Genomic DNA, 19,957 nt, shown 5'->3' with positions numbered 1-19,957 from the left:
AAAAAAGTTTCTCCATAGTTAAAAAATAATAATCTTTTTCTCCTGTAGGTCACTGTTTCTCCAAAGAAACTACACAAATTTAAAAAATCCACTGCCAGTCACTTTACACACATGTATGAAAAGAAAGCAGGATGAATACAAGCTAGAAGCATGTCCATATCCTGAAATGCCATTAATCTAAGAGTGGAGTGATTTTTGACTATTTATTTTCACCTGTATGGCTAAAAAAACATAATATTATATGTATGTTTAAACAAAACTTTCTCTATGGTGGACCATACACATATATATATTCAAGGTTTAATTCAAGGTGTTGACATCATCCTTTACACCACTCGATACTGTCTGGATCGTGGTTTCCTCAGAGATTGTTTCAGCAATAACTAGCAAGATAACTTGGCTCGGGGCACTTATCAAGGCATAAGTGTTTTAAATTCGGTTCCAACAGGGGCACTTACGCTTAAGACAAGTTATCAGTTTCCTGATCTTATTTTCTCAAAGGGATGTCCTACCCCAAGTAAAGTATAGAACCTGTCTGCTAGCTTGTGCCCTTAACTGAAGATCCATCCCTTACTACTTACTGTGCAATATGTCAGAGGTCCACCTGGGACAATGTCAAAGAGGCAAATATGAGTCTGCCCATCCAGCCAAGTCAACAGAATCAACTTTGGAAATAAAGAGACTTCCAACCTTGGCTTATCAACTGCACGCTCATTCTTTCATCCCACAAGAATTGACTGAACATCTACAGTATGTTAGTGCCTGTACCATGGGCTGGGGACACTCCTCTGCCATTCTAAGGCTTACAGGTTAGCGTCCTGCTGTGTCAATGTTCACTAAGTGATGAATCAAAGGTTGGTTTTTAAAATCTCAGATATCCATATACTTTGTTTAAAAGAACAAACATAATGTCAGTTACCAAGAAGCTCCCTCATACCTTAGTATATATACACTTAAAAAATTGTTAGAAACATATAAGTTTAATTAAAGACTGCAGGTAGTTAAATGGTCCCTGAAGAAACCGATTCTCTTACAAGAAAAATGAGCACCTACTGGGACTATAAAATGCACCACACATTCTACACTTTCCCACTGGAGAGGGAAAAAATTTTAACTAATGGACATTCTCAAACAAATATGGCTGGATTGATAGGAAATGGTGGCTTCAGTCAAACCCCACCCCACATAGCAGCGTGATCACTGCTTAGCTGGTCACAAACGATAGAAACCAGCTCTGGCTGCAAGGATCTTCAGTCGAATTTTGGGAATTGGCACATGAAAGAGTCTAGAGTTTTAGGGTGATGGCATTATTTGAGGAGAGCGAGAATTTGATCCTTCTTCAGAAAGTGACCTTCAGTTTAAGTGGGTTACACCCAATTCCTCTTAAAAGATAAATCTGCATATGTTTGATTAGAATGCATAGAGATTTCAAAATGTCCTGGATTGGGAAGAAGGAATTCTGGATAATGCCTACTCTTCAGACAGGCCTCACACAAGCAGAAACTTAGTAGATAATCAGGGAAATGTCAGCCAGTATTGGCTTTGAACCCTGGATCATTGTCAGTCTGACCAGAAAGGATTTTCCATACTGATGCTGCCATAGTGTCCAGTCTGAGTGAATGCATAAACTATCTCTCTTAAAATTCAAAGCTTATTTGGATGAGGTAACACTATCTTGGCAAAATGGAAATGGGAAATAGGACCACCATATTTTTCCTGGAGTAAAAGAAGTAGGTGAACCCAAACAGGGGAGATTGTCGAGAATGGCAGAACAAATGGAAACTACCAGGGGAGAAGACACAGGAAAGACAAAGATTCTGAAGACAAATCATGCAAATCGACAGCTGCGTCTAGGGCTGGGGAAGAACTTCACTTGGCATCTTTCTCAGGAATTGAAAGTCATCCCAAGGCGATACGGGGTGTTATCCTGAGTTAAATTGGTTTTTCTTTTCTTGAAAATTAAATTCAGTAAATACCATGCTGTCTCTTTTAATCATTTACTCCATGGCTTGAGCCAAAGATTAGGTCCCACTTAACCATTGTTCGTAACTTTAAAAAGAGCGGCATTTTTTTTTTTTTTTTTTTTTTTGGCATTTGTTTTTAAAACCAAAAGGTCAAGAGCTAAGCAGAGAGTTCTGAGGTGACACTTTCAAGGTGACAAGAAATACCTCAGGCAAGCCCTGGAGTTTGCTCCTAGGGGTTCCTTCTTTGCCTGAGTTTCTCACATTGCAGTTACCCTGCTATCACCAGCCATTTTTTTCTCATCGTGAAATGCCTCTGCCCCTTTAAAACTGGTATCTAAAATTGGACCAAGAAATTTCTTAGGACTGCAAGAATGCCTGGCATTTTCAAAACTATCTTTATTAAATAACAAGAGCATAGAAAAAGGAGAAGAAAACTGTGGAAGATTTCCTGAGTACCAACTCTGAATCGTACAGTAACTGTCCTTCATTTCCAAACGGATGACACAGTTTCCCTAGATACATACCATCTTTAGAAGCTTCTGGACCTTGCATCGCCTGCTCTCTCCATCAGACAAAAGCTATCTGCTCTCCTTCTTCAAACAACCTGCTCTGGCCTCAAGCAATTCCCAAATTCATAATATTTGACTGTAAGACACAGGCGTGATCCTACGGGGAATATTACAGGCTATGCAAGTGCCCATGTGAACTTCTGGAATCTACCTGAATGGCTTCCCCAAAAGCTATATTTAAGGAGGCTGAGCATCTAGTGTTCATGAGGGGGAAGGGAGGGGCTGTATTCCTTGGAATCCCTTCAGATAAAGACAGATATTTATACGTTGCCCTGGCTTTGCTGCTGAGGTCACAGCCCAAGCAATTTTTCATCTTTTCTGGGTTTCCTGCTGTAGAATAGACAATTAGCACAAAGGGATTGGATCCCTTATGACAATCTGAATCAGTAAAAATAAACAAGCTGGCTATATTTAGGCTTTGAATTTAAATGAGAATTAAATCCTTTATTATTTCATAATACTATTAATAACTGCTCAATAACTACCTTTTGTTCAGAAAAAAACCCTGATTATAGATGCTTCCATAGCACCTGAAGTGTCTAAAACCAATTCCACCAATTTAACAATAGAAAAAAACACATATTTTCATCTACTCCAAAGGCAATTTACTTTGAAAAAAACTTTACAGAAATAGGGTTTTTTTTTAATAGAAAACTAAAAATGGCTAAAAACAGATTTACAACCATTAGCAAAGGGAATCCCTGTTGGCCAGTGATGTCACACTTCAACAAACAGTATATACAGTTAAGTAATCATATGCCATCACGTTTCCTGTTTCAGTCACTAGCGTTACATGAGGATATGGGAACAGTCTGCATTTCCTTTCATTATTTGCTTTATGTTCTGTGAACTTCCCCTCTTATTGTAGTATTTGCAGGGGGAAACAATGGTGTACATGAAAGCTTAGCATATTCTGCTCTTTTACCTTATTCATCGCCTTTACACAACACAATCCTTTTGCAGATTAAATTTCAAGAGTTGGTCTCAGTCCAAAGGGAAATTGCCTTGGAGAAGTTGAAGAAAATATAACAAGATGTATTTGATTTAGATGATTTTTTAAAAACCCATTGTCGATTTAAAAACAATCTAAACATAAATACTCTGGGACATTAGTAATTTAGGAATGAGTACATGTATTTTCATCAAATTATGAGAATTATAATTTAAATAGTGTAAAGACAAGAAAAAAATGTTTCCAAATTTTGTGATTTTTCAACTGTAAGCAAAACAAAAAGAGTTACCTTTTCCCTAGGTAGCACTCTGTTCTTTCAGAGTCTATGAAAGGAAATTAAAGAACAAAATTAATGTTAAGAAGATCTAATGGGGTTTTCTTTTATAAACGGTAGGTAGGTTAATATGTATCATATATTTTAATAGTAATGATTTTATCAATCATTGGTTAATTTTAGAAGCAAAGATAAAGAAAATTTTGGAAAAACTATGATAAAATAATACCAAAAAATCTATGATAATACTATGATAAAATAAAACTACGATAAATGTAAAAAAGTACAAAAGATTGAATGACAAAACAGATTGACAGTTTACACTGACCAATAGTACAACACCCATACGGACAGCCAGGTTGGCAGGCAGTGACATTATTTAAAAGAATACATTTTCTCTTATTGAATTTAGAAGAGCAAAAATTGAAACTTTCTCCCCCACAAAGTCTGTTTTTCTACATACTCCTCTTTATTAAAAAAAAAAAAAAGGCCAGGTAGTGCCTGCTCAAAAGAAAACATGAATGGGAAACTCATATTCTGAATTCTTATTTTAATAAAATGTATATTTGAGACTAGTTGGTTCATGCAAGAGATGTTACTAAGCCTGTCCTTAAACTAATTTGTGCTCCTTTTATAAATGAAGCTGATTATCTGGAAAAGTTGTTAATTTTATATTTCCCCTCTTATTAGAGTGTTTTCAGGAAAACACAGTGGTATACCTGAAAGCACATCATATCACACTCTGCTTTTTACACTTATTCATAACTTTTCCCCAAAAAGCTGTCTTTTAGATTAACTTTCTAGGCTTGATTTCAACCCAAAGCTAAATTATTGCAGAGAAGCAATATTCTTTCCAAGCTCAGTTGCTCACTTTAGCCGGTGGATAAGGACAAAAAGGTTTCAGCGCCTATTATACATCTTCCAACCAGCCTCTTGGATTAGATTTAAACCTCAATGAGTTGAGGGCTGAATGCCAACAGCTCCAGGGGCCATTTTCAGGAGATAGTGGGGTCTCATGGACCAAACAGTCCTGCTCTGAAAAATGAAGTGTAGCACTAAGTTGGTAAGAAGACCCATCACCTTATTTCTGTGTAAAACTCTTGGGCATCAACTGATTCTGACAAGTTGGGATAGATTACATTGTGTTGTGATAACAACCCCAAACAACACCCATCCCCAAATAACCCCAAAAGGTTTTTGTGGTTGCTGCTTATTTGTTTGACTGGCTGTTGGTCAATAAGGCAAAGAAATATAGCCATCCCCTTAATGAGGTAATAAGTTTTTTTTTTAAACAATAATACAGCCTGCCACATGGATATTGCTGAAATAAACAATGGTGAGAATCTTTCCAATGGTATCAAAGGGAACACGAAGTACCACTTTTAGACCCAGATAAGTAGACCCCTACTCCAAAATTTAGAGATCCCTAATCTGGGATCCTTCCTGGTGAGACAAAGAATTAAGAGGGCTAAAGAGAAAATTAATAAATCTGAATGTTGTTTCAATAAAAAAGTTTTAAAAATTGAGACACTGTCAGCAAGATTGAAGAAGAAGAAAGAGAGGAAGCATGAATAACAATATCAGAATACAAGGGGAAAATGATGACAGATCCTATAGACATTAAAATGATAATATGGGAACACTATGACTAACTTTATGCCATTAAATGTGTAACTTAGATATAAAGGACAGATTCCTTGAAGGACAGAACTTATCACAATTGACAAATGAAGAAACAGAGCATCTAAATAAATGGAGAAATACACTATGTTCATGGGTTGAAGACTCAGTATTAATAAATGTCAACTCTTCCCAAATAAATACGTAGAGTCAATGCAATTCCAATCAAAATGCCAACTGTTTTTTTTTAAGAAAAAAATAAGTTTACTATAAAATATAAAGGAAGGCAAGAGATCTATATTAGCCCAAACAAATCTTGACTTAGAAGAACAAAATTGGAAGACTCACAAATAAGATTGATTCTAAGACTTACCATAAAGCTACAGTAATCAAGAGTATGGTATTTTTGCATGGACAGAGAAATAGATCAATGGAACAGAATAGATGCAAAACAGAACATATATGAAAATATGTTCAATTGATTTTCATCAAAGGCACCAAGGGTATTCAACAAGGAAAAGTTATTTTCCTAGAACAACTGGATAGATATATTTTTGTTCATTTTGGATAGATGTATGTTAACAAATGGGTCTCAGCTCCTACCTAGCAACAATACAAATAATAATTTGAAATAGGTCATTGACTTAAATGTAAAAACTAAATGTATGATGCTTCATGAAGAAAATATAGTAAATTATGTGCATATCTTTTGGGGTAGGCACTATTTTCTTGAAGACACAAAACATATTTTAAATGTTTTTATGTTTATGTATGGTTTTTATGTTTAAATGTTGTTATGCTTTTAAACATGACAAAAAAATATTGATACATTGGACATCATCAAAATAAAGAAAACATCTCTGTTTATAAATAGAAGACATTAGGAAAATGTAAAAACAAGCCACAGAGACACAGAAAATATCTTTAATATATACATATATACACATATCTGGCAGAGGATTTGCATCCAAAATAGAAAAATAACTACAAATCAATAGCAAAAGATAAGTAACTCAATAAACAATTGGCAAAAGACTTGAATAGTTACTTTAAAAAAGAAGATACATGTCCAAAAAAGCACATAAAGTGCTCAAGTCATCAGGGAAATACATATTAAATCCACAATAAGATATCATTTCTCACCTACTAGAATTGCTAAAACAAAATAGAAAAACACATGAACACATTAAAGTTGTGAGGATATGGAGCTAATGCCACTCTCATACAGTTCCTTGTGGGAACATAAAATAGTACAATGACTTCAGAAGAATGTTTGGCAGTGTCTTATGAAACTAAAGATACAGCTACACTCTGATTCAGCAAGTTCTCTTCTTTACATTTATCCAAGAGAAATAAAAATTGGTGTATATGAAAGATGTGTACAAGTATGTTTATGTCAGCTATAGTCATAAAAGCAAACACTAAAAACTTACAAGAGAATGCACAAGCAAATTGTGGTATGTTCATACAATGAAAACTTCTTAACAATAAAAAGAAATAAAATAGTGATTCATACACCAATATGAATGAATCTCAAAAACATTAGGTTGAGTAGAAAAAAAGGCCAGACACATAAGAGTTCATACATTATGAGTTCATGTACTTAATGCATATAAACAAGCAAAACTAAAATATGGTAGTAGAAATCAGAGTGATAGTTACCTATCAATGGTACATTTGTCCCAGAAGAAAGCACAAGGAAACTTTCAAAGTTGATGATATATCTTGATTTAGGTGATGGTTACTCAAGTGTACACAGCTATCAAAATTTATTGAATTGTATACTTGAAATCCGTACACTTCATCATTTCATCATATAAAAATTTGTCTCAAATCATATACATATCAGCTCAAGTGCACATGAAATATTCTCCAGGATAGACTTTGTGCTAAACCATATGAAAACCTCCAGAAATTTAAAAGGGTTGAAGTCATACAAAGTACATTCTCTGAACACAATGGAATGAGATTAGAAATCAATATAGAAAGAAAATTGGAAAGTTTACAAATGTTGAAATCAACATAGGTCAAAGAGCAAATCTAAAGAGAAAATTAGAAAATACTTTGAGATGAACAAAAATGAAGACCCAACATATCAAAATTTTTAGGATACAGCTGAAGTAGTATGCAGAGGAAACTTTAAGTTGTGAACATCTATGTTTCAAATCAATAGTGTAAACTTGACCCTGAAAAAAGAATTGTGCACTAAGCCTAAACCAAGCAGAAGCAGAAGGCAGGAAATAATAATGACTGGAGCAGAAATTAATGAAATAGAATAAAGAAAATCAAAGAAACAAAAAGTTTTTTCTTAAACATCAACATATTTGACAAACCTTTAGCTAGAATGAGAGAGAAAGAGAGAGAGGGAGAGAACCCAAATTACTAAAATCAAGAATGAAAGAGGGCTTCCCTGGTGGCTCAGTGGTTGAGAGTCTGCCTGCCAATGCAGGGGACACGGGTTCGAGCCCTGGTCTGGGAAGATCCCACATGCCATGGAGCAACTAGGCCCGTGAGCCACAACTACTGAGCCTGCGCGTCTGGAGCCTGTGCTCCGCAACAAGAGAGGCCGCGATAGTGAGAGGCCCGCGCACCGCGATGAAGAGTGGCCCCCGCTTGCCGCAACTAGAGAAAGCCCTCGCACAGAAACGAAGACCCAACACAGCCATAAATAAATAAACAAATAAATTAAAAAAAAAAAAAAGAATGAAAGAGAATCGTGGCCAAGTGGAATTTATCTCAGAAAAACAAGGTTGGTATAATATGTGAAAAGCAATTAACCTCATACTCCTTATCAATAAAATAATGGACAAAAGCCACCAGGTCATCTTACTAGAGGCAGAAAAAGCATTCGACAAAATCCAGTGCCCTTTCATAATAGAAACACTCCACAAACTAGGAATAGAAGGCAACTTTGTCAACCAGATAAAGGGTGTGTATGAACACAGCTAACATCATACTTAATGGTGAAAGGCTGAATCAGGACCAAGACATGGATGGTTGCCTTTACCATCCTTGCCCATACCATACTGCTATTCAACATTGTGCTGGAAATTCTAGCCTGAGAAATTAGGCCAGAAAATAAAATAAAAGCATCCAGACTAGAAAGGAAGTAGTAAAACTATCCTTATTTACAGATGACATGATCTTGCATACAGAAAGTCTTAACGAATTTATTAAAAAAATTTAGAACTAATAAACAACTTCAGCAAGGCTGCAGGGTGTATGATCCATATGCAAGAATCAATTTTATTTCTATACGCTAGCAATGAACAACCTGAAACAAAATTAAGAAAACAATTCCATTGACAACAGCATCCAGTAGAATAAAATACTTAGGAAAAAATGTTAACAAAAGAAGTACAAAATCTATACTCTCAAAATTACAAAACACTGTTGAAAGAAATTAAAGAAAACCTAAATAAATGGAAAGAAATCTTGCGTTTATGGATCAGAAGACCTACTATTGTTAAAAAGGCAAAACTCCCCAAATTGACCTACAGATTAAACACAACCCTTATCAAATACCAGCTCAAATTTTTACAGAAATTGACAAGCTGATCCTGCAATTAATATGGAAATGCAAAGTCCCCAGGATAGTCAAAACTATTTTGAAAAAGAATAAGGTCAGAGAACTCACACTTCCCAATTTCAAAACTTACTACAAAGCTACAGTAATCAAGACAGTGTTGTCCTGGCATAAGGATAGACATATATATATAGAGAGAATATAGAATATAATTCAGAATCCAGAGTAAACCATTACCTTTGTGGTCAATTGATTTTCCACAAGGGTGCCAAAAAAATTCAATGTGAAAAGAATAGTCTTTTCAATAAATGACACTGGGACAACTGGAGAGTCTCATGCAAAAGAATGAATTTGGACCCCTTTTTCACAGAATATGGAAAAAATTAACTCAAAGTAAATCATGGGCAGAGATGTAAGAGCTAAAATAATAAATTCTTACAAGAAAATATGAGTAAATCTTCATGGTCTTGAATAAGACAAGCCTTAAAAATGACACCAAAAGCACTAGTAACAAAAGGAAATGGAGATAAATTGACTTCACCAAACCTTAAACCTTTTAGATTCAAAGGACACCAGAAAGTGAAAAGATAACCTACAGAAAGGGAGACAATATTTGCAAATCTTATATCTGATAAGGGACTTGTATCTTGAATATATACATTTCAACTAATAATAAAAAGACAAATAACTCATTTAAAATGTGGGCAAAAATAAAAACCTGAACAGATATTTCTCCAGAAAAGATATACAAATGATCATTATCATTAGTAATTAGGGAGATGCAAATCAAAACCACACTAAGATACCACTTCCTATCCACTGCTGTTGGCTCTCAAATTGGCCCCATACATGGAGGGCAAGGATAGACCAAAGAAAGAGGTAGATGACTCCAGATTGGTAGGTGGCAATTTCAATTACAAGGTAACTTACTTAAGAAGCTTATCTTGGGTGACAGCAAGAGGAGCAGATCTCTGCACCCACCCACCAGAATCATAAAGGTTTATATAGAGACCTTAATGGAGTTTAGCAGTGTGTTCAGTCCAGACGGTTTCAATAACATCTTACTCTCTCAAGGCTGCGATTTTGAAACAACTCTTAGTGTGAGAACAATGGCTGAAATGTACATTCCAAGGACAGGGGAGTGGGTGAGGAGCATGGGATTCCCCAGGTCCACTTCTTGGGACCATATCCTCTTGATGACCTCCTCCAACAAGTACGCTGGCTGTAATCAAATGGACAGATAATAACAAGTGTTGGCGAGGATGTGGAAAAACGGAAACCCTCCTCCATTACTGGCAGCAATGAAACATGGTGCAGTTCCTTTGGAGAACAGTCTGGCAGTTCTTCAAAATGTTAAACAGAGTTGGAGCCAGCAATTCTGCTTCTAGGTATATGTTACCCAAGAGTAATGAAGATCTATGTCCAAATAGAAGCATGTACATGAGTTTTTATATAAGCATTATTCATAGTAGCCAAAAGGTGGAAAAAACACAAGTGGCCAGCAAGTAATGTGAGGATAATTAACATGTGGCATAGTCATAGGATGAAATATTATTCAGCAATGAAAAGGAATGAAGTACAAATACATATCATAACACAGATGAACCTTGAAAACATCATGCTAAGTGAAAGAAGCCACTCACAAAAGACTAAATACTATATCATTCCATTTATATGAAAAGTCCAGAGTAAACACTTATATACAGACAGAAAGTAGATTAGTTGTCACCCAGGGCTGCAGAGGAGGAGGATAATGGAGAATAGTTGGTATGTGTATAGGGTTTCTTTGAGGGATGATAAAAATACACTGAAATTAATGCGCACCATTAGTGAATATACTAGAAAACATTGAAGGGTAGGCTTAAAATTGGTGAATTGTATGTAGTGTGAATTACATCTCAATAAGAGAGTTTTACACACACGCATGCACATACATATGCACACACAAAGAGCAAGAGCAAAATTACTATTCCAAACTCAGTTAAATACAAGTTCCTTAACTGGGAGTGAAAATTTTCTCAGATAGGAGCATTTTGTAGATGTGAGTTATTCACTGTGTTACCATCTAGCACAGAAAAATCAGTTGGAAGAAAGACAATGAAGGAAAACACAACAGTGTCAAGAGGTTTGGTTTGCATTTGTGTTGAGCAATCAGTTCCACTTGGGCAAGTTGTCTAACATCTCTGGACTTCCACGACCTCACATGTAATGTGGGGTGTTCGGGCCAGAAAACTTCTGAGGTTCCCTTTCTCCAAAATTCTATGCACTTTTCATTGAATAGCTGGATTTACAGTTTCATTACCAGAATAATATCTCTCTGTTCAGCATGTCTCCTACAATATTTTTCTGTTTAATACCAAACTATCTGAAGCCTTTTTCCTGAACTGATATAGATGTGGTCTTGCTTCTAAATCTGGACAAACAGCAATCTGTTATCTGAATGCCCGTTGTGGTTATTTGCTACCTGCCAATTTTCTTGAGATGGAGAGTCTAGTTAGAAGGAAAACACCGAGGAGACAAAGTGTACAAGAGGGCTTCATTTTACAGCCACAGAGGTGTTAATTTTGGATTTAACTCTTGTTTTTGAGAAATCAGTCCCAATGCTTATGACATTTGCTCAGATTTTAGAGTGTCAGAATACCAGTTGGTCAATAGCACAGATATTTGTTATTCACACTCTTCTTGACACATAATGCATTTCCAAACATAAAATAGCAACTTCCAACCATGCAGAATAAAGTGGTGGTTTCTATGCATTACTAAGAAATTGAATACTGTGTCGGTGGAAAAGAGAATGGACTTCAGATAGAGGATACTAATATTGAGTCTGAGGGAGGGATGGGGCAAACTGTTTAAAACCTTCTCACTCCGGCAAAGGTCAATGCCTCCATAAAGTGGGAGAAGATGTACTTCAAACACTTGATTACTCATAAATGAGTACATTATGATGTGAGTTATTGATGCTTATGGTGGAAAGTCTAGAAACTGAATTCCTGAGTTTCACATACAACCACAAAAACTTACACCAAACATTCTTGCATATTGGTTTAAAACAAGTTTATTTTAGAATTATGTCTAAACTCTTCACATTTCTTTTCTTTTCCAATTATTGAATAACAACAAGAATAGCTCATAGCATAAGAATCCTTCTTTGCCCAGATACAAGTTTCACAGTGATTATGTTTGTTTGACCTGCGAAGCATGTATTACTTCTGAAGTACAGTTTCTTTCTGAACTATCTGAATCTATGACCTGCAAGGGAGAGGTCAGGCTGCCATAAACCCTCAGAGAGAGAAATACTCTGAAGTTCTCTAGGGGGGTGACAATAAAGAAGTCCTTACTAGGGAATGTATTGGCCTTTGGGAGCCCAGGACGCTTGAAGACATCACACTACGAGTTCTTTCTGACCCATCCTCCACTCTGAGTAAGTACACACAAATCAAACCAAGTCACAACATAAGCCCACAGAAGGCTTGGGTGGGGAAATGGCATAAGAGGGAGTCTGACGATTTAGGCAAGAAAAATAGGAGGACAGACCCGCATTCTTCTTTAGACAATGTTACGAGCTGATTGCAAAAGGCTTTCCTTCTCCACCAGGAAAAGTGCTTGGCTGAAATTTTCTCTCTCTCTCCCTTATTCCCTCCCACCCTCCCTCTCTGACTTCCTTCCTTCCTGCCTTCTTTCCTCTCTCTCATTTCTACCTTTTGTACCAACACGCAGAAAAATCAACTTACTCCTAAAGAACATTACAAATATTTGAAGACAAACATCGTATTATTATGGATTGAATTGTGTCCCCACAAAATTTATATGTTAAAGTCCTAACACCCAGTGCCTCAGAATGTGACCTTTTTGGAAATAGTGTGTTTCCAGACATAACTAGTTGAGGTTATACTGAGGTAAGGCGGATCCCTAATCCAACATACTGGTGTATTTATGAAAAGAATGCCATGTGATGAGAAAGCTACATGTACTGGGAGAAGGTGATGTGAAAGCACAGGAAGCACATCTACAAAGAATCCCAAAGATGGCCCGCAAACCACCAGAAGAAGGTATGGGAGAGGAGGCATGGAACAGCTTCTCCTTCGCAGCCCTCCGAAGGAAGCTATCCTGCTGACACCTTGATCTTGACCGCTGGCCTCCAGAATCATGAGGCACTAAGTTTCTGTTGTGTAAGCCACCCAGTCTGTGGTGGGTGACTTACAACATCCATTGTAAGTTTCTCCACTAAGAACAGTTATTAGCGGGAATACACCTTGATATGTGACTGCCCCTTGATCTTGGAAGCATTTCAAAACCACTCTTTAAGTCAGTGGAAACTAAACTCTCAAAGGTCATAAACGACAGCTAATTTTCTAAATGTGGTCCTTTCCTCATTCTGCAACTTTTACAGCACTGTGGACCTTCTCTTGATTGTTAAAAATTCAATGAAGTTCCATTTGCTTTTTCACTTTGGGCTTCCTTTTCTTATTCAACAAAATAATTTTACGCTGATTTTTTTTTTTTAATATTTTATTTATTTATTTATTTTATGGCTGTGTTGGGTCTTCGTTTCTGTGGGAGGGCTTTCTCCAGCTGCGACAAGTGGTGGCCATTCCTCATCGCGGCGCGCAGGCCTCTCACTATCGCGGCCTCTCCTGTTGCGGAGCACAGGCTCCAGACGCGCAGGCTCAGTAATTGTGGCTCACGGGCCCAGTCGCTCCGCGGCATGTGGGATCCTCCCAGACCAGGGCTCGAACCCGTGTCCCCTGCATTGGCAGGCAGACTCTCAACCACTGCGCCACCAGGGAAGCCCTACGCTCATTTTTAAAAGCCCCATTTATTCTAATTTTAGGACTCTAACATCTTAGTGTGATGGAGTGATTCAAAATGCTTCCCTCTCAAACCCTAAACCAACCAGCAGATATTTCAGGATCTTTCTTTCAGGGCTGTCACAATCATCATCAGCAGTACCAGAACCTTCCTGAGCGTTTACTGTATGAAACATACCACAGATGCAACACGGTTCGCTGCTTTTACGTGCATGTTATTACCCTGCCTCTGTGAGAGTCTATTTTGTGCGTCAACCTGACTGCTTTATGGGGTCCCCAGACATCTGTCAAACATGATTCTCCATGTGTCTGTGAGGGTGTTTCTGGATGAGATGAACATTGGAATCAGTAGACTAAGGCAGATTGCCCTCTTTGATGTGCGTGGTCCTCAGCCAATCAGGTGAACACTGAATAGAAGAAAAAGGCTAACCCCCCGCCTGATAAAAGGGAATTTCCTCCTGCCTGACCATCTTGAAATGGGATATTGGTCCCTTCCTGCCTTCAGACTTGAACTGAAACCTTAGCTTTTCTTGGGTCATAAGCTTGATGGCTTTTGGACTGGCACTTACACCAACAGGTTTCCAAGATTTCAGGCCTTTGGATTCAGATTGGAAGTAGACATGTGTGTGAGTGAGTGAGTGTGTGTGTGTGTGTGTGTGTACACATACATATATAGTGATAGGTCTCCTATAGTGTTATGTTATATACATTATATATATACATCCTTTTGGTTCTATTTCTCTGGAGAACCCTGACTAATACAATCTCATAACACTATGGGAGACATACTATTCTATTTACATTCTTCAGGTGAAAAAATTGAATTGGTCCAGTAACCTGTCCAAGGATGACTTAGAAAGAGGCTGAACCAAGATTCAAATGCAGGTCTGTGTGACACTATATCTTTACCCTTATATAGCCTTTTTTCCTTTACCTGAACACACCTAAAACATGATTGCTCTTTCTGTTAGGAGTAGCATGGACTTTCCTCATAAATAGGCTCCGGTTCCTAGAAAGACCTTTCTCTCCTCTATCTCTCTAACATAAATGCATCTTCCAATTCATTCATGTGTCTCCCTTCACTTGAAGAGTCTCTGGATTCATCATGGTTGCAAAAAGCAGGCAAATTGCATTGTGTGCTTTATTCTTTTTTATCCTTCCACTGGGGGTTATCAGCTTGTCTAAGGAGCACGTTGGTTGCATCATTCCACAGCTCAAAGGTCCTAAAGGGACCCCCACTGCCTTACCCAGGGCTGGGGCAGGGCTCATATTCTGATTTGCCCGCCTCGGATGGGTCAGGGCACATCCCTTACCAGCGCTTAAGTATTTTAAGTATCACTGGAGTGCATCAACATCCATCTTCGGGAGCTTTTTCAAACTAAACTTATATACTCCAGCTAAAATTCTCATGCAGCCATTGGGCAACTGTCTTCTGAAAATGATTCCCTGGTACATTTTCTCTACTGTAATTTGCTGATCGAGGGCATGATTTCAAGATGCTGATGTAGTCACCATCTCAGCTCTGGTCTACTCTTCCAACCTTTCTGCTCTCTATTTTGCTACAGAAATTCTCCCCTCCAGTCAGACCAGCCTCCACTCTCTGAGCACACTCTGATTTCCACTCTCTATACATTTCCAGGTGCCAAATAAGCAACTGGAGGGGCCTCTGGGGATGTATTTATCAAAATCCAATCCATTCTCAATGTCCAGCTCAAAGCCGACTTCCTCAATGAATCTTACTAGACGATTGGTACTGAGTGCTATCCTTCTCCTCAATTCTAATTGTTCCACTGCTCGTGGGGTGGTCCGGCTGTGCCCTGGGGTAGAATTCCACATGGATGAGGCCAAGGTTGAAAGGCAGGTAAATGCCGCATAGGGAAAAGACCAGGACAGGATTGGAGATGGCTGGGAAGAGACATCTGCACCAGGATCAAGTGACTGGTGCAGAGTTTATTTTTATTTTTTATAAATTTATTTATTTATTTATTTATTGGCTGCTTTGGGTCTTCGTTGCTGCGCACGGGCTTTCTCTAATTGCGTTGAGCGGGGGCTACTCTTCACTGCGGTGCATGGGCTTCTCATTGTGGTGGCTTCTCTTGTTGCAGAGCACGGGCTCTAGGCGGGTGGGCTTCAGTAGTTGTGGCACGTGGGCTCAGTAGTTGTGGCTCACGGGTTTCGTTGCTCCGCAGCATGTGGGATCTTCCCGGACCAGGGCTCGAACCCGTGTCCCCTGCATTGGCAGACGGATTCTTAACCACTGCGCCACCAGGGAAGTCCCAGTGCAGAGTTTATTTTCAGCCCTTTGCACACTGTGTTGCTCCCCCAGGGCCAGGCCCTCTAATCCACTCCACAGAAGCCCACGCCACCCACTTCCTGCTGCAGTGGAAGGACCCCGTCCCTCTCCTCGTGGGATCTGACACACAGCAAGCTGGGGACGTGTCTAAGGGCCGTGGACACCTGCACTTCAGCAGAACACAGGAGAACAGAGCAGAGAAAGATATTCCTTTGCGAGGCCATCAGCCCAGCCCAGACTGAGAGGACTCTTCAGCTCTTGGTGAAGAAGTGTTCCAGGCCACCTTATGCGGCTGGGTGAGGGTCACCTTCCCCAGTGCTCAGAGCACGTATGGTCCTTATTGTCTGAACTGGACACATACGCTCTCTGTTATTTAGAGCTGTTGTTCATGCACCTATGTCTTTCCTTTCTTTTTTTATTTGAAGTATACTTGATTTATATTGTGTTAGCTTCAGGTGTACAGCAAAGTGATTCGTTTATACTTATCCATATTCTTTTTCAGATTCTTTTCCATTATAGGTTATTACACGATATTGAATATGTTTCCCTGTGCTATACAGTAGGTCCTTGCTGTTTATCTATTTTATTTTATTTATTTATTTATTTTAATTAATTAATTAATTAATTTATGGCTGTGTTGGGTCTTCGTTTCTGTGCGAGGGCGCTCTCTAGTTGCGGCAAGCGGGGGCCACTCTTCATCGCGGTGCGCGGGCCTCTCACCATCGCGGCCTCTCTTGTTGCGGAGCACAGGCTCCAGACGCGCAGGCTCAGGAGTTGTGGCTCACGGGCCCAGTTGCTCCGCGGCATGTGGGATCCTCCCAGACCAGGGCTCGAACCCGTGTCCCCTGCATTGGCAGACAGATTCTCAACCACTGCGCCACCAGGGAAACCCCTATTTTATATATAGTAGTGTGTACCTGTTAATCCCAATTTCCTAATTTGTCCCTCCCCCTTTCCCCTTTGGTGACCATAAGTTAGCGTTCTACGTCTGTGGGTCTATTTCTGTTTTGCAAATAAGTTCATTTGTATCATTCCCATGTCTTTTCACCTCAACTACCCTGCACAGCACCTGGGTAATGTAACACGACCTAGTAACCTTTATGTTTCTCAAGTGACCTTGTATATGGAGATACTCAATAAGTGTTTATCAATAAAAGTGCTGAGGACAGTTATCCAAGTTAAGAAACCTAGTGCAGCCTGTGAGCTTGCTCAAGGCCTCGAGGTAAGAGGGAGATGGGCCCTTACATTTGGACATTTGATGCTACTTCAGTATTTTCACAACTATGAGCATCTGTCCCATGCTTCCTCCTCTGCCAGTGGCAGAGGTTCTAGAATCCTCTCTGCATCTAGAAACTACAGAAATGTTTTGCTTTCTTTCCCCATTAAAAAATAAATGACACAAATTTCCCTTTGCAGTTGCATAATATACTTACCCCAAATCATACAGATCACTGAATCCAATGTCTGAGTTCATCTTGTTTTTCATGAGAAACATCTCATGAAGTAATTTGACAGTTTATGACTAGGTACAAACATTTAATGTCACTTTTTGCCAGATTTTGAATGCCAAGTTGAAATTTCAAACTTAATGACAGACTTTAATTAGAACAATCTAGGGTTCACATAGTTTAAATTAAAGTGAAGTGAAGGACATTTAAAAAAATTTTATATTGGAGTACAGTTGATTTACAATGTTGTGTTAGTTTCAGGTGTACAGCAAAGTGATTCAGTTATACATATACATGTATCTATTCTTTTTTCAGATTCTTTTCCCATATAGGTTATTACAGACTATTGAGTAGAGTTCCCTGTGCTCTACAGTAGGCCCCTGTTGATTATCTGTTTTATATATAGTAGTGCGTATATGTTAATCCCAACCTCCTAATTTATCCCTCCCTACCACCTTTCCCCTTTGGTAGCCGTAAATTTGTTTTCTAAGTCTGTGAGTTTCTGTTTCTGTTTTGTAGATAAATTCGTTTGTATCATTTCTTTAGATTCCAAAAAAAAAAAAAAAAAAAAAAAAAAAGTGAAGTGAAGGAAGCATACCAGCTAAATTATTTTTGCTATTTCACGTAGAAAATATTTTCCTAAAATCATTTTCTTATGCAGACATTTAGATTGCCTGCCTTTAAAACGTTTCAAGATTGTGTTTCTTGTAACCCAGTTTTCTAGTAACAAATCACCTTTATCAGTGGTTTGCAAGGAGTTCAGGGCCTTGAGATTTAGCACTTTTATGCTCAGGAGCTGTTTATTCTGGGACTCTCAGCCCTCCAGGGCTTAAGGCAGCATTGACCTGTTCTGACTCATTTTCACTCCTGTCTCTCCTGAATCTCGCTTGCCAACCCCCAGACTGTGCCAAACCTCAGTGCGTCTTGGGCCAAAGCATAAACTTCGTCCCTTTTATGCTGAAACCACCATCTTCCCACGTGATACCTGCTTAGATGGAAAAAATTAGGGTTCACCTTACAAACCCCGATTGCAGGCTCCAATGACCTGAGATCAGAAATTACAAGGTAATTATACCCAGCACCCCTCTGAAAAGTCCCATTGAGGGGAGAACGACTGAGAATGATTTCCCAGTTTTGTTCATGCAAAAGAACCATTTAATGGAGCACCGTGGAGCTATGCGCCGGTGCTCAAGCTAGCAATGGACCGAAGGAAAACAAACTACTGAATTAAGCCTGGGTTTGAAAAGCTGTTTAGGAAAGAATTTTCTTGGCAACAGTCTTTTAATTCCGTGACGATGCACAAGTCCAACAGAAAAAGCTACATTTCCCCCTTAGTATCTTCCTCAGTCTTGGTTGCCTTTCAGGGACCTTCCACCTAGCTGTGATCATCACTGCAGAGCTTGAGTCTTTTTGTCTCCCGTGTAACTGCTGCACTGTGCTGCCTGAAGCCTGGCGCCCAGAAAATGTTGGCAGATCTTTCAGTGATGTCTTTATAAAATAAATAAGCATTTATTGGAACAGTCTATTCATGGCAAACATTATATCGCTGGTGTAAAGAGACAATACTGGTTTCCAAATCTTTGATGATCACATATTTTGTGAACTGTTTGTTTTTTGTTTGTCACCAGCATTTAAAAAATAAAATCCAGAAGCTCTTTCCTCCAGTATCTAACAATAAACATATTCACAAATGTCTACCACTCAAAAGAAAGCCATGGACTCATAAGTCCTCATGAGAGAACTGGGAAAAGTTTTATAAATGGGTAGAAATAACAGTCATGGAGTGTATCCTCTTTGAAAGTGGAGAAATAGAGTCCTTTATGTCCTCAGGAAGGAGCTGTTGACTTAGAATTGTGGGTAAAACTAACACTACTTGCTTTAAAACTTAAATTTGAGAGCCATTTGAGAGCCCATTTAATTATCTGGTACGTACTGGAAAAGTCTGGAAATATAATGTCACTGAGACAGCATTAGACAGTAAGTATTAGTCCCAAGGAGAGAACAAGAGGAGGGAGAGGAAGAGGGAGAGGGAGGAGGAGAAGAGGAAGAGGAGAAAATGAGGAGGAGGAGGGAGGGGAGGAGGAGAGGAAGGAGGAGACGAACAGTCTAAAATTACAGCATCACTGGCCATTTTGTGTAGGAGCAAAGAGCTTCACCAATTCATAAAAGCATTGGAAGAGTATGATAAAATACTTGATGTTTATAAAGTAACCTTAGTCTATCAAAATATGTTTCACAGTATCAAGTCAGTGAAATAAATAATCCACTTAGGAAGATGACAATCAATTTTCTTACATAGGTTTTGACACTTCAGGGGAGATCACTTGGCAATAATATCTTCGAATTAAGAAAACGAAATTGATGATACTGCATAATTGAGATCTCATTTACCATCACCGTGATTCAATAAAACGCTACTACTATTTTCTCACAGATCAAGTCACTCTTTAGAACTCTCATCCATGCTGCTCCAGTCGAGAGTGGTAACAGAAAACATCTG

This window comes from Balaenoptera acutorostrata, chromosome 18 (assembly GCF_949987535.1).
Source record: "Balaenoptera acutorostrata chromosome 18, mBalAcu1.1, whole genome shotgun sequence".
Lineage (NCBI taxonomy): Eukaryota > Metazoa > Chordata > Mammalia > Artiodactyla > Balaenopteridae > Balaenoptera > Balaenoptera acutorostrata.
This window is presented reverse-complemented; position numbering follows the sequence as displayed.